The sequence below is a fragment of the Tenrec ecaudatus genome, chromosome 5 (assembly GCF_050624435.1).
Source record: "Tenrec ecaudatus isolate mTenEca1 chromosome 5, mTenEca1.hap1, whole genome shotgun sequence".
Taxonomy (NCBI): Eukaryota; Metazoa; Chordata; class Mammalia; order Afrosoricida; family Tenrecidae; genus Tenrec; species Tenrec ecaudatus.
Window position 1 is genome coordinate 39,281,734 of NC_134534.1, and position 16,431 is coordinate 39,298,164.

The window sequence follows — 16,431 nt, forward strand, 5'->3', positions numbered from 1 at the left end:
TGTTAATAAGATAAATAAATACTCCTTTGAAATATGTACTTGCCCTCAGAGTCACCGCTAGAAGTCCAAGCTCACAAGCAACAGGTTTTGAGCCGGCTCCTTCCACCTTCAGTAATTACAAAACAAACAGATCTACGCAGCTCAGTCTACATTAGCAGTTCAAAGTTTTGATGTTTTGAGAAATCATCAAATGCAAACCTTGAGTGGTTTCAGTGATGGTTAAAGGTCTACTCTTGACGTCACTAAGGAAAGCAAGTTCATTTCAAGAAGTACAGGGAGTCCTTCAATTAGTTTGTGGGAAAATTATATGCCCTTGCAATTCGATCTTTCCACCAACTTTTAAGGCCCTCTTGTAGGATCTAATCATTCCTCTGGGAGAGATTTCAGGGAAAGAGTGTGGCGGTCAGGCCATGGGGTCAGCCCGTTTGCCTCTTGAAGAATGCATCACCAGGACAGTGACTGAAAGGTTCACGTCCTATTCTAAGCAGCCCCGCTCTCACTGAAAGCATGGCACTTTTAGTTTAATTGTCTTCTACCACCTTACAATTTCTCTCTGCCTGTGTGTGGGTGTGTGTGTGTATACACACATGCACATCCACCTTTGCAGGTGGGTCTATGCTTATATTTTACGACCTTTCAGAATCTTAAGAAGCTTTTGATTGTCTCTGTGACTATGGGATTATACTGGCATTTGATAGTCATGGGCCCCAACCAGAAAACCGAGCTCACTGCCGTTGAGTCGATGCCAGCTCACAGCGACCCTCTCTCTAGGATAGGATAGAACTGCCTCTGTGGGTTTTGGAGCTTGTAACTCTTAACACAAGTAGAAAGCTCCATCTTTTTCCTATCATGGGCCAGGCAAGCCAAATAATCCTGCGGAATATTGAACTGTCTGGATGCAAATGTCATTTGTGTTCCTTATTAAGAAAAAGCTGTAGCTATGGTGGGAGAGGGATGGAGAGGGAATTACTTTCTGGATAGAAGATTAAAACAAACAAACAAACAAACTCACTGCCAATGAGTCGTTGCCAACTCATAGCGACCCTATAAGACAGGGCAGAACTGCCCCTGTGAGTTTCCAAGACTGTAACTATGTACAGGAGCAGAACGCCCGTGTTTCTACCTCAGAGCAGCTGGTCATTTGAACTCCTGACCTTGCAGTTAGCAGCCCAACATGTAACCACTATGCCATCAGAGCTTTTGATAATGGGATGAAATCCGCACAACTTGACCAAGGTAAATGGAAATACTAAGAAGTGCATTAGAAAAGGGGACAATTTTAGCAAATGCTTTAATAGATACAATATTACAACAATAGTAATGGAAACAAAAAAGTATGTGTGTGGCTACATGGGTATATATGTGTACAGATAAGTGCTCTCGACACACAGAATCCGGTACAGATAAATCCCTCAAGACCGATAATGAGAGTAGCGGCACCATGAAAGTAGGGGAAAGGTGGGGGTAGAAGAAGAAGAAAGGGAAACCAATCGCAGTGATCGATGGATAGCCTCCCTTCCCCCTAGGTGGATGAACAACAGAAATGTGGGTGAAGGGAAACAGCAGACAATGTAAGATATGAAAAAAATTATAATTGATCAAGGGGTCATCAGGGGGCATCAAAAAGGAGCTGCTACCAAGGGCTCAATTAAAAAGAAAATGTTTTTAAAATGATGATGGCAACATATGTAGAAATGTGCTCAATACAATTGATGTATGGATTGTTATAAGAGCCCCCAATAAAATGATTTATTTAGAAAAAAAGATTTACTGAAAAAAATTGAGAAGTTAAAAAAAAAGTACATGCCCATGCTGTCTTTAGGCACATGTATACATTTTTTATGCTGCATATATGTATCCATAGAGTGGTTCCGCTACAATATATTTCATACCTATGCAAACAACTAGTGGGATTGATTTGCTGAGTTAAAAAGATAATAGTCTTAGGAAAAAACTTATATTGGCATAATTCATAGAGAATGCTCTATACTCTTGTTTGGTGATAGTATTTGAGGTCTTAAAAGTTTGTGAGCAGTTATTTCATATATAAATATTGGTTTCTACTCATCTGGAACAATGGAGAATAAAGGACATCAAAGTCTCACAGAGGAAACTAGTCCACAGGACTAACAGCCCACACGACCCATGGCCTCTTCTAGTCTGAAACCAGAAGAGTTAGACACTACCTCACTACCACTGCCAACTTCTCTGGTGAGGAACAAAGAAGATTAGAAGTGAATAGAAAATGAGTAGAATAGGAAAATGAGTAGACTGGAAGAGGAAATGAGGAAAATGTAGAACAAAGCACAGATTCCTAACAAAGGTCAGACTCTGAACCAATAGAAACTAAAAGAACCCCATGGCTATCACACTGAGTGCCCCTCTGGACTTGACCCTGAAACTACTGCTGGAGGTCAGCCTCAGTTCAATGAGTGACTTCCCTCAAACTCACTGCCATCAAGTCGGTCCTGACCAGAGAGGGCAGGGCAGAAGGACCCCGGTGGGTTTCCAAGACTGGGACAATTTACAGGATCAGAAAGCCTCATTGTATCCCCGAGGAGCTGCTGGTGGTTTTGAACTGCCCACCTTGTGGATCACAGCTCAATGCGTAACCACGACAGCACCAGGCCTCCTTTATTTAAACACAGGAGGAACTGTATCAAAGGGTCGCGGCATCAGAAAGGTCGAGAACCACTGCGCTAGCCCAGTAGAGTCTAGAAGAGCCTGTACGATGATCACACTAAGTACAACTCTGACCTTGGCACTGAAACTAATCCTGGGGGATTAGTTGGCTTGTAAGTAAACAATAGCACCCATGAGTACTGCATTCCCTTAAATAGTCAACCACATAGTCACCGTTTCCCCAAAAGCAGAGATGAGAGGACAAATAGGGGGAAGCTGCATCAGTGGAAACAGAACACACAGGATGAAAAGAATTCAAAAGCTGGTCAATTGTGAAACCTGTCGGTGTCCCGGAACGATTTTTATATTACTTCTCGAGTGGGAATTTAATTTGCTATGTAAGCTTTCACCTAAAATACAATACAATATTTCTAAAATAGAAAGAAAGAAAGAGAGAGAGAGAAAGAAAGAAAGAAAGAAAGAAAGAAAGAAAGAAAGAAAGAAAGAAAGAAAGAAAGAGAAAGAAAGCCTGGTAACCACTTTGCAGCAGCACTAAGAGCTTCCCTTCCATTCCAGGGTAATTCTTCTCATGGTGTAAGTCCTGTCTCAAGGCTCCTGGAGCGGCAACTCCCTGAGTGTGGAAGGGCAACTTACCTCTTGGTTCCTGATTCTTTGCCTGAGCTTCCCCACTTGTATGTGAGCATTGGGCAGCAGATGGGGGGAATTAGCACCAGGACTGGAGGTCAAGATGACTGGCTGCCTGCGAGATGAAGCCATTGTGCCTTAAAACAAACAGCCATCTAAGTGAGGTGTCAGCTAAGTCCCCAAAGAACACCAGCCCCTGTGATCCAAGGATTGTAAGTAATAAAATCTACATCCAGAGGCAGTAATGAAGGGTATTAGAGCTTATACTCTGAGCACCTAGTTTGCAGAAGGTTGTGAATGGCAGTGAAAGTCCACCATTTAGTTGGAGGGTCCCGCAGGTGACTAGCCCTCCTATGAGACAGAGTGCACTGGAAAGATAATTCATGTAGATGTAGTTTTGATACAATTGATATATGTATATGTGTGGATTGTGATAAGAGTTGTGTGAGCCCCTAATAAAATGTAAAAAAAGAAAAGAAAATGATTAGGGCAAAGAATGTACAGATGTGCTTTATACAATTGATGTATGTATATGTATGGATTGTGATAAGAGTTGTATGAGCCCCTAATAAAATGTTTTTAAAAAATTGGATCTAGTTTTTAGTATTTTCTGCTTTCTTCTCAGCTCAGGTTTTTCTGTGTTTAATTTTGTTGTTGTTTGGGTTTTGGTATGTTTTTCTGTATATGAAAATCATAGAGGCAAATACGTCACAGAAGACAGATGATAAATCATAGGGACTATGATTACTAGTTTCTTAGGGTTATGGTAAGGGAGGTTGGGGGAAAATGGTACGCAAATAATAATCAGTACAAGAAAGAAGAAAACGTTCTAAAATTGATTGTGGTGGAGATCACACAACTCTTTTTTTTTTTTAACAATTTATTAGGGGCTCATACAACTCTTATCACAGTCCATACATATACATACATCAATTGTGTAAAGCACATCTGTACATTCTTTGCCCTAATCATTTTTTTCTCCTCTTTTCTTTTTTTACATTTTATTAGGGACTCATACAACTCTTATCACAATCCATACATATACATACATCAATTGTATAAAGCACATCCATACATTCCCTGCCCCAATCATTCTCAAAGCATTTGCTCTCCACTTAAGCCCTTTGTATCAGGTCCTCTTTTTTTTCCCCTCCCTCCTCTCTTCACCCTCCCTCATGTGCCCTTGGTAATTTATACATTGTTATTTTGTCATATCTTGCCCTATCCGGAGTCTCCCTTCCCTCCCTTCTCTGCTGTCCCTCTCCCAGGGAAGAGGTCACATGTGGATCCTTGTAATCAGTTCCCCCTTTCCAACCCACTCACCCTCCACTCTCCCAGCAACGGGACCGACAGTTCCGGGGGGACTTGGGGTGAGAGGGTAGGGGGGATAAGGAAGTGGTGTTAACAAACACAGGGACAAGGGAAAAACATGGGACCCAAAATGGTAGAGAGGGGGGAGTGGCAGGCCTGGTGGGGAATGATCAAGGGTAAAGTTGCTTAGAGAAGAGGTATACTCTAGCCCAGGTGGCGACGAAGCATGGTAGTAGGGCAGGAGGAAAGTCAAGGGAGATGGAGTCAAAGGGCATTTATGGAGGTCTAGACAAAGACATGTACATGCAAATATATATAGGAGGATGGGGAAATAGATCTATGTGTCTATATTTATAGGTCAAGTATTAAGGTGGCGGAAGGACCTTGGGCCTCTACTCAAACACTCCCTAAATGCATGAATACTTTCTTTTATTAAATTGGAATTCTATGATGCTCACTCTCCCGACACAAGTGCTGGAGCCAAAGGGGGTGAACAAGTAAATGTGGTGAAGAAAGCTGATGGTGCCGGCTATCAAAAGAGATAGTGACTGGGGTCTTAAAGGCTTGAAGATAAACAAGCGGCCATCTAGCTCAGAAGCAACAAAGTCCACATGGAAGAACACACCAGCCTGTGTGATCGAGTGGTCCCGAAGGGATCAGTTACCAGGCATCAAAGAACAAAAAGTCATATCATTGACTGCACACCTCCATGATAGGATCGCTGAAGACAAATGGGTGCATAAGCAAATGTGGCGAAGAAAGCTGATGGTGCCCGGCTATCAAAAGAGATAGTGTCTGGGGTCTTAAAGGCTTGAAGGTGAACAAGAGGCCATCTAGCTCAGAAGCAAAAAAGCCCACATGGAAGAAGCACACCGGCCAGTGCGATCATGAGTTGCCAAGGGACCAGGTATAAGGCATCATGCAAAAAAAAAAAAAAAAGATATATGTATGTGTATGTATATATATATGTGTGTGTGTGTGTATGTATGTGTATATATGTGTGTGTGTATTATATATATGAAGGGGGAAGTGCAGAGTGGAGACCCAAGGCCCAAGTGTCGGCCAATGGAGATCCCCTCATAGAGGGGTTTAGGAGAGGAGATGGGTTAATTAGGGTGTGAGGTAGTACCGATGAAGAATACAGTTTTCCCCCAGATCCTGGATGCTTCCTCCCCCCAACTACCATGATCCGAATTCTACCTTGCAGGGCTGGATAGGGCAGAGGCTGTACACTGGTACATATGAGGGCTGGAGGCACAGGGAATCCAGGGTAGATGATACAAATCTTTAATATGATCAAACCATTGAATTGTGTGTGATGTGAATGATATGCTAATTTAAAAAATGACTAGGAAGTGAGCCAGGGTCAGTGCCCTATGGGGACAATGAAAGCCAATCTATTCACCAGCAGAGACATTAAGACCAGCTATGCATCAGAGCCAGTGGGAACTCCGAGGGAGAAGATCCAAGAGGTGTGTAAAGTTGGGGCAAGTGAACACATCAAGCAAGGGCAGTGCGGGGCTTCGGCGTGAAGATCAAACACGAGCTGTGTGAGTAGAGCTTTGTGCCTGATACTGAATGACCCGGGTCAGCCGATGAGCTTTCCTAGCTTGTGGTGGAGATGGGATCCATCCCCTGATCCTCGTGCCTGGGACTCAAATATGCACACATGTAAGGATACTCCTCTGCACCCGGAAATGAGAGAGAGAGGGGGATTGGGCCGTTTTCAACATAACATGAGAATCCTAAAACAAGCAAAGCATCGAACAAAAAAAATCTCTATATAATCTGCTCAGGACATATATTAAAACCTAACCCCTTAACTTTAACAAAGACACCCCAAAGAGAACAATTACTTCAATTAAATACCAATAATTAATTGGTATGTAGTCATGCTATACATGACTAAACCAAGAAATGTCCAATTAGACTGATATTTTATATGTCCCAGAAACAAGAACGTATTTTCTTATATTTTGGAATGTAAAGGCTGAAGCTTTATATTCCCAATTAATCCTTTTCAAAAAAGGAATGAGTATTCAATAAATAAATAAAAGAAGCAAAATGGAAAATAGTTTTGATCACATATTTGATGAAAATGTTTAGTATTATGTGTATCTGGAAAGAGACGGTCCCTTGAGGAATACAGATTCCGAGGCCGACGGGGTTTATTTTAAAGACAGAAAGCCATAGCTATATGCTAATAATCTCTTTGAAGATTCTGTGACTAACACGAGCCCCACAGTAGTATCTAACATAAACATGTCAGGAGATTTGAGAGAAACAAAACAAAAATAAACTGTGAGAATCACCCCTGCAAAATAAATGTTTTTCCCTCTGGCTCCTTTAAGATCTGAAGGACAGGAAGGGGGAGGAGAACTAAAACAGAAGGCAGCGGGGGGGGGGGGGGGGGCGCAGTGGGGGAGGGGGGGGTTTATACCACCAGGGCTCCTTTTGATTAAGTCAAGGGAAAAGGCACGCAAACGGATTGAAGAATTATTACCTGAAAGTAAAGACAATATTAATACGTAGATCTACTTGATGGATGGATGGATTATTGCTCATCTTTAACTGAGTCAGGAGCCTTTCTGTTGAAAGTCCAAGAAACCAAGGGATCAGCTTTCCGGATGAGTGGAACAGATATTACCCATATCTTGCTTCTGCTTTCTTCTGCCTCCTGTTCCTTTTCTACCTTCTCCTCTTCCATTTCCTCTTCCCCCTCTGTTTCATTTTCTTCCTTGGGTCCTGATGCTCCATCATGCACATAGATTCTTTCATGTGGTTGGGGAAGGCATCCTGTGACAGTATAATAGCTCTTCGAACTCCCAAGAGCTCATCCGTGTATTAAGTTAAAAAACTTAAAACTCGGGGCCTCTGCGTTGATCCTAACTCATAGCCACCCTACTGGGCAGAGCAGAACTCCAAGACTTAAAAATGCTTTTCTTCTGCAGTTTTGTTGGCATACAATTCACATATCATGCAGTTCAATAGTTCAATCACACCAAGAAGAGCTGTAAAGCCATCACCACAGTCAGTTTTAGAACATTTTCTTCATTCTTGCCCTCATCATTATTCACTCCCCAGTTTCCCCCAGCCTCCCATGCCGTGTCCCCAAGGAGCCAGTAATCTAGTTACTATCGCTAGAGATTCTTTATGTGAGTAGAAAGCCACATCTCTATACTACAGATCGGTTGGAAGGTTCGAACCACGGACATGGTGAGCAGTCCAGTGTGTAGTCTTCTAAGCTCTTTTTGATTAAATTAGATTAAGGAACTCATTCATTAACTTGCTCAGGCCCATAAACCTGTACTAACATGGAAGACAAGCTAAGGAGTCCAAAGAAAGCCCATCCTAGAAGACCCCCTCTGACTCTGTGGCTTCTATCTCCCCGCCACGGTCTCACCACAAGGGCCTTTCCTCCCACTGCCTCAGCACAGGCACTTACCTGAAGGTAGGCGTGCGATGTCAGAGTGCATCCACGACACACCTGTTGGTAAACTTCCACTATGTCCCCCTCTGGGTTATAGAGGTCAACAGTCGAGATGAGATCCTGGCTCTCTTAGAAATTACATTTCTCTCTCTCTCGGTCTTCCTGAGTTAAGGAAGGCTTCTTGGAGGATGTGATTGATGGCTGATCCACTGTTTTTAGCCACATGAAGTAGACCACTCCCCAGTAAGGCTGAGGAAATATGTGACAGCTGAGCTGGCCACATAAGTCACAACCTGCCATGCTTTCATAACGAAGGCTGTCCCCATCGTGCACCTTCTTGACTACCTACAGGAACCCCCTGGATAAATGTGCACTGAAGAGTTCTCTCCACCCTACCTTTTAACATTGCAACTCTGACCATTGTCCTCTCCTGTCTGAACCCCATTTCCCAGAATGCAGTCTACGCCCCTAGGCACTTAAATCTTATTTAACCTGAGCCCTACCTGCCTCACCAGTGTCACTCTTGTCCCAGTCTCCGAGCACTGCATGCACTGACCACACTGAACTAAGCACTTTCCTGCTCTCTCAACAGGCTCATTCCTATCTCCATGCCTTTGCACAAACTGCTAACTCAAAAGTCAAGCACCGAGAAGCCAAAGATCTGTGCCTGTTTTGTTCACTATGGCATGCCTAGCCAAAGAAGTGTTTCTGGTCTGTAGTAGGTGCTCAATAATTTAAATATATATGAGAGACCCTAGCTCCTTAATGGTCATTAGAGAGAAGGCGGTGGGGGGGGGGGCGGAGGGAGAGAAGTGCTTTAGATAATAGAGATTTGTTATCTTTGATAACGGGAAGAGTGACTCTGCTTATGGACATAGAAAACAGCACAACCCAAATAGGAGCACATGTGAGTTGGGTCTAGGCATGTTAGTTGGTACAGGTAGGAATAGGTGTACTCATAGGTGAGAACAGGTTGAAGTATCTATAAAACAAAAAGCAAACCCACTGTCATGGAGTTGATCATAATTCATAGCGACCCTATTAAGTGTTTCCAAGGCTGTAGGTATGTGGTAAAAACAAATATGTAGATTCACATATATTTATTGAAGACAGAAACCTAGTTATTCCATAGACATAAGAAAAAACACCTTTCAAGATTGGTTTTCTGCATTTGAAAGTTGAGGATCATGGTCTCATGGGATATCTCAGCTCATCAGCATAACTTAGTTCATTCTTAAAAAAAATTGTTTGTTTCTTTATTTGGCATAATGACTTGGGATTCATTCACTGTGTTCTTTTCTCTTTTTTTCTTAAATAATTTTATTGGGGGCTCGTACAACTCTTATCACAAACCATACATACATCTATTGTGTCAAGCACATTTGTACATTTGTTGCCATCATCATTCTCAAAACACTTTGTTTCTACTTGAACCTTTGGTATCAGCTCCTTATTTTTCCCCTCCCCCTCTCCCTCCCTCCATCACCCATATAATTTATGAATTATTATTTTTTCATGTCTTACACTGTCTGATGTCTCCCTTCACCCATTTTTCTGTTGTCCATCCCCCAGGGAGGGGGTTATATGTATATCATTGTGATTGGTTCCCCCTTTCTCTCCCACATTCCCCTTATCCTCCTGGTATCTCTACTCTCATTATTGGTCCGGAGGGGTTTATCTGTCCTGGATTCCCAGTTCTGGTCTGTACCCGTGTACATCCTCAGGTCTAGCCAGATTTGTAAGGCATAATTTGGGTCATGATAGTTGGGGAGGAAGCATTAAAGAATTAGAGGACAGTTGTATGTTTCATTGGTGCTTTATTGCACCCTGACTGGCTCATCTCCTCCTTGCGACCCTTCTGTAAGGGGATGTCAAGTTGCCTACAGATGGACTTTGAGTCTCCACTCTGAACTCACCCTCATTCACAATGATATGATTTTTTTGTTCGTTGATGCTTGATACCTGATCCCTTGGACACCTTGTGATCACACAGGCTAGTGTGCTTCTTCCATGTGGGATTTGTTGCTTCTCATCTAGATGGCCACTTGTTTATCTTCAAGCCTTTAAGACCCCAGATGCTCTATCTTTTGATAGCTGGGCATCATCAGCTTTTTTCACCACATTTGCTTATGCACCTGCTTTGTCTGCAGCAATTGTGTCAGGAAGGTGAGCATCATGGAATGCCAATTTAATAGAACAAAGTATTCTTGCATTGAGGGAGTATTTGAGTAGAGGCCCAATGTCCATCTGCTACCTTAATACTAAACCTATAAATATATGCACATAGATCTATTTCCCCCATCCTCATATAAAAATATATTTATATATGTACATGCCCATGTTTAGACCTTTATAAATGCCCTTTTCACTCTTTAAACTTAGAACCAAACCCATCCCCTAACATCACCATTAGGGAAACAGCAGGTGTTATTGTTATTTTCAGGTGACTTTGAGTCAATTAAAAGGAGCTTTGGTGGAGTAGTGGTTACATGTTGGGCGGCTAACCACAAGGTCAGCAGTTTGAAACCACTAGCCACTCCTCAGGAGAAATATGCTTTCTACTCCTATAAAGAGTTTATAGTCTCAGACACTCACAGGGGCAGTTCTGCTTTGTCCTCTCAGGTTGCCTCTAAGGTCCAGTTCTAAGGTTGGAATTAACCAGATGGCAGCGAGTTTGGTTTATTTTATTTTTTGGTTTTTAGCCACTTACTCCTCATAGTGACCTTTGTACAACAGAATAAAACACTCTCCAGCCCTCTGCCGTCCACACAATTGTGGCTCTGTGTGAACTCATTCTTCCACTGCCGTATTACTCGATCTCATGGAGGCTCTTCCTCTCTTTGTCTGCCCCTCCACTTTATAAAGCTTGCTGTCCTTCTCCAGGGACTGGTCCCTTCTGAAAACATGGCACACATACTCGAGTATAAGCCCACCCGAATATAAGCTGACACACCGAATTTTACCACAACAGCTGCATTGAAAATGTGCTGAAAGCGTCGGCTTATACATGAGTATATACGGTGTGTGAGACCAAGTCTTGTCATAATTATTTCCAGGGAGCACTATGGATGTTCTTCTTCTAAGATGGATTTGTTAGTTCTTTTGACAATCTGTGGTATATGAAATATTGTTTATGCCAACACTATAACTCATATGCATCAATTCTTCTATGGGTTTCCTTAGTTATTATCCAGATGGACATTTGAAATGATGGAAAATAGGAGGAAGTTTCAAAAATGTTATTCAAAAAAATTGCAAGTTTGTTTAATTAAATTTTCCCAGGAATTTTTTGATGACCCCTTGTGCCATGGCTTGGGTCAGGAGCAATTACTCTTCAAAGTGACATCTTTGTTTCGTTTAACACATTACAAATATCTTTTGCAGCACATTTGCCCAATGCAAATTATCTGATTTCTTGACCAATATTTCCCTGGATACTGATTGTAGATCCAAGTAAAATGAAATCCTTGATAACTCGTTTTTCCATTTATCATTATATTTGATATTAGTTAGCTGTGGGGGGAAGTCAGATGCTTACAGACATCCTCCCTGATGGCAGTTAGTCACCAGACTACAGGGCAGGCCTCACCCCCTACTGTGGGGGACAATAAACTATTTCTCCCTGAGGCCTGCCACCAAGCGACCAAGCATTCACACCCTACCAATAATGGTCTCTATCAGTTGAGCCAAGAAACAGGCTAAACTGGCTCTGTGACATCCAAAGTTAAGTTGCCATGCTAAATCTAGGATCCGCCCATCTTGTCACATGTATGCCCCTAATCCCTCCTCTCCCTATTGCATGTATGTCCCTAGACCACCCCCTCTAATTACTGTATTACCTATAGCACAATCTCTTCCTGTGATGTATGTCCTCACCTGTAATTAGGGGGCTTGCATGTCCCCAGAGAAGATAAAAAGCCTGGGCTAGCATTAAACTCTCTCTCTCCCTCCACATGAACCACCAAGCGGGGCTGAGGTGAGCATGCTACCATGAATTGCGTCTGACTCCATTTATTTCAATACTTTACTTCTATCTCTCATGCTCTCTGTAACTTTACTATGATCTTTACTTATTATCGCTGTACAGTTGCACCTACCGGACCTGTAATGATGTGTTAGGGGCTGGCTTCCCCTGATAGTTAGCCATGAGGAATTTTAGTTTCTTTCTTTCATCATTTTATTGGGGCTCATTTAACTCTTAATACAATCTATACCTCCATCCATCATGTCAGGCACAATTGGGTTTTTTTTTGTTTGTTTTAAATCATTTTATTGGGGGTTCATACAACTCGTATCACAATCCATACATACATTCATTGTATCAAGCACATTTGTACATTTGTTGACATCATCATTCTCAAAACATTTGCTTTCTGCTTGAGCACTTGGTATCAGCTTCTAATTTTTCCCCTCCCTCCATCACCTTCCCTCCCTCACGAAACCTTGATAATTTACAAATTATTATTTTTTCATGTCTTATACTGACTGATGTCTCCCTTCACCCACTTTTCTGTTGGGGGTTCTGGGAGGGGGCTATAGGTAGATCATTGTGATTGGTTCTCCCTATTTCCCCCCACCTTCCCCTTCTCCTCATGGTATGGCTACTCTCAGTATTGGTCCTGAGGGATTTATCTGTCCTGGATCCCCTGTGTTTCCAGCTCTGCTCTGTACCCATGTACATGCTCTGATCTAGCCAGATTTGTAAGGCAGAATTGGGGTCATGATAGTGGGGGAGGGAGCATTGAACTAGGGGGAAGTTGTATGTTTCATTGGTGCTGAACTGCACCCTGACTATCTTGTCTCCTCGCTGCAGCCCTTCGGAAAGGGGATGTCCAGTTGCCTACAGATGGGCTTTGGGTCTCCCCTCTGCACTCCCCCTCATTCACAATGATATGATTTTTTGTTCTGGGTCTTTGATGCCTGATACCTGATCCTATTGGAACCTCGTGATCACACAGGCTGGTCTGCTTCCTCCATGTGGGATTTGTTGCTTCTGAACTAAATGGCTGTATGTTTATCTTCAAGCCTTTAAGACCCCAGATGCTATATCTTTTGATAGCTGGGCACCATCCGCTATTTTCACCACATTTGCTTGTGCACTCACTTTGTCTGCAGCAATTGTGTTGGGAAGGTGAGCATCATGGAATGTCAGGTTAATAGAACAAAGTGTTTTTGTGTTGAGGGAGTACTTGAGGAGAGGCCCAGCATTTTAGTTTCTTTATGTTAAGTTATAATTGGAGGCTATAGTCTTAGATCTTCACCAAGTGCTTCAAGTCCTCTTCATCTTCAGCAAGTTAGGTTGTGCCACCTGCATATCTGAGGTTGTTAGCCAGACTCCCTCCAATCTTAATGTCTCAATTTTAAAATCACAGTTCAGCGTTTTGGATTATCTGCTCAGCATACAATTAAATATGTATGATGAAAAAGTGCAATGCTGGTGCGCACCTATGCTGATTTTAAACCATGAATTATTCCCTTGTTCTGTTCGAAGAACTGCCTGTTGGTCTGTGTACAGGTTCCACAGGAACACAATTAAGTGTTCTACAGGTATTCTCATTCTTTGCAATGCTTTCCATAACGTCTTATGAGCTACACAATCAACTGTCTTAGTATAGTCAATAACAGGCAAGTAAACATCTTTCTTGTATCCTTTACTTTCAGTCAATATCTAGCTGACACCAGCAATGATATCCATTTTTCCACTCCACTTTTAAACCTGTCTTGAATTTCTGGTAGTTTCCTGTCGATGTACTGCTGCAGCCATTTTTGAATTATCTTTGGCAAATCTTTATTTATGTGTGATATTAATGATATTGTTTGATAATTTCCACGTTTGAGTCACCTTTCTTTGGAATGTACAGGAGTATGTCTTGCTGACAATCAGTTGGCCAGATAAGTGTCTTCCTGATTCGTGGTATAGATGAGTGAGCACATTTAGCACTATATCAGTGTATTGATACATTTTACTTGGTAACCTGGCAATTTCTGAAAACTTGTTTTTGCTAATGCCTTCAATGCAGCTTTGACTTCTTCCTTTAACACCTTCAGTTCTGGAGTCTTTGCTACTTCTTAAAATGGTTAACATCAGCCCGTTCTTTTTTGGATAGTGATTCTTTTAAAAAAATCATTTTATTGGGAGCTCTTGGAAATATTAAAACAATATATAATTCAATTAGATCAACCATAATTGTACAATTGCTGCCATCATAATTTTCAACACATTAGCTTTCCTCTTGAACGCTTTGATATCAGCTCCTCTTTATCCCCTCCCTCCCTTATCCTGCCCCCAGGATCCCTTATTATTATATATTATGATTTGCCATATCTGACACCATCCAATGTAGCCATTCGCCTGTAATTCTGTTATTCATTTCCCCCAAGTGGGGTTATCCAGTCATCATTGCTGTCACTCCCCCTCCCCACCTCTCTTCCCGTGCCCCCAGGGAATCGTTTTCCCCATTACTATTACTGAAGGGTTTATCTATCTTGGATTTCTTGTATTGAAAGAACTTAATTATACAAATGAACACAGGCAGGTCTAACACGATTAATGGGGTAGAACTGAGATTATAATAATAAGGGGAGGGAACATTAAAGACCTAGGAGATAGTTAAGTGTTTCATCAGGGATGTTCTGGTGCAATGCTTCTGGTGCCATCCATCATCCTTTGATGAGTCCCCAGTCATTCAATACTTTGCCTATAGATCCTTCACTATTTCATCCCAGAGCTCAACATTCCCCTCAGTTTTTCAATTTAAGAAGCTAGGATTTTCTTCTCTTTTGATTTTCTAATCCCAGGTCTTTGCAAATTTCATTGTAGCAGCTAGGCATACAAAATAAAGGTGATTACCTGCAAGATTGGCGTACCATTTAAAAACTAACTACGTGAGACCAAGATGTCAACAATTATTCAAAAGCAAAGGAGAGGTGATAAAGGGGCAGGGAAGCCAAAGTACTGGACTTGGAACCAACGAGAAAATGTTGGCGCATTGTGATAAATGTAACTAAACCACTCACACTCACTGCTGTTGAATTGATTCCGACTCATGGGGGGATAAAGTCACTGAAATTTTTGTGTGAAAATTTTCACATGGGACTCTAACTTGCTATGTAAACTTTCACGGAAGCCCTAAATATATATATATATATATATATATATATATATATATATAACAAAAACGGAATGTGAAACAAAAATGTTTCTGAAAGAAACGTGATTTTTGTAGAAAGGTACACCTGTCAGGCTTCGTTGCCAGCATTTAAAATGAATTCTAGAAGTTGGCGGTGAAGGCAGCCTCTGAGAGAACCCTGTGTATCATCTTCAAGTTTGACCCTCGTCCTGTTTCCAAAAATGTCTACAGGCTCCTCTTAGCAGCCCACTGAGAGGAGTCCTCTCATGGGCTGTCCAAACGAGCTGACGTCTGGGGACCAAGCATGAGGTCCACCGGGGGCAGGACAGGGAGGAAGGGAAGGAAGGTGGGACAAACTGGCAGCACTCACCGACGACCTGCAGCTGAGGCTGGACAGGGACACCCGGGGCAGGGGTGAACTGGTCACCCACTTGCTGACCTATGACAGACAGCTTGTCCTCCCTAAAGAAGATCTCCTAGCAGGGCACCTTTACAATGGCTTCAATCTGATCACGGCTGATTTAAGCACAGCCAAGGGAGACATTATGTGTTCCCATGGAAACCAAGGACAGCCTGAGCCTGTAGTCCTCACTCCGGGCACCGATGGGGTAAGCAATGCGCTTGCTGCTGGACGCGCCCTGGCGGACACTGAGCTTCGGGCCGCAGCTCTTCCAGGAGACTGGAACAGAGCCAGACTCTGCCCAAGGACGCCCACATCGCCCAGCTCCTCAGCGTGCCTGACAACGAGGAGGCACAACTACCAGACCGGCCCTCGGGGACCTGGGCACCCTGACCAGGGATGTGGCGGCATGTGTGCGCTGCCCAGACTACAGCACCAGAACCTACATCGTCATCCTTGTGGATACAGACGGCCAGGTGACCTTTGCAGAGCGCAGCATGCTGGACAAAGACACCACCCGCTGGGAGACCAGTACCCATGAGTTCAGGCAACAGAGTTAACCCCACCCCCAGGCATGCCTGGCACAGACAGGACCCTCCACACCCACATTGCACAATTATGGGAGACTCAAACAACATCCTGGGCATCAGGGCTGTGTCCATGTCCAGCCTGTGGCGGGAGTGGGGGAGACCATGTCTGACACCAGGTCCCAGGTATGTTGTGCATATGTGAACATACATGGCGAGCCCCCAGACATATGTATATCTCCTGCACAGTTCACAGTTATACACACACTTGTACACACAGGTACCCATGCTCACACAGGCATATACACACACAGACACATGCATTTATACAAGGCACATATGTGCACATCCACACATATAACATAC

At 42.8% G+C, this 16,431-nt stretch overlaps 1 pseudogene; it reads left to right on the plus strand.

The window, feature by feature from the left end:
- The first annotated feature begins 2,359 nt into the window (after window positions 1-2,359).
- LOC142449069 (transport and Golgi organization protein 2 homolog pseudogene) lies at window positions 2,360-16,098 on the plus strand (annotated as a pseudogene).
- Window positions 16,099-16,431: the final 333 nt, after the last annotated feature.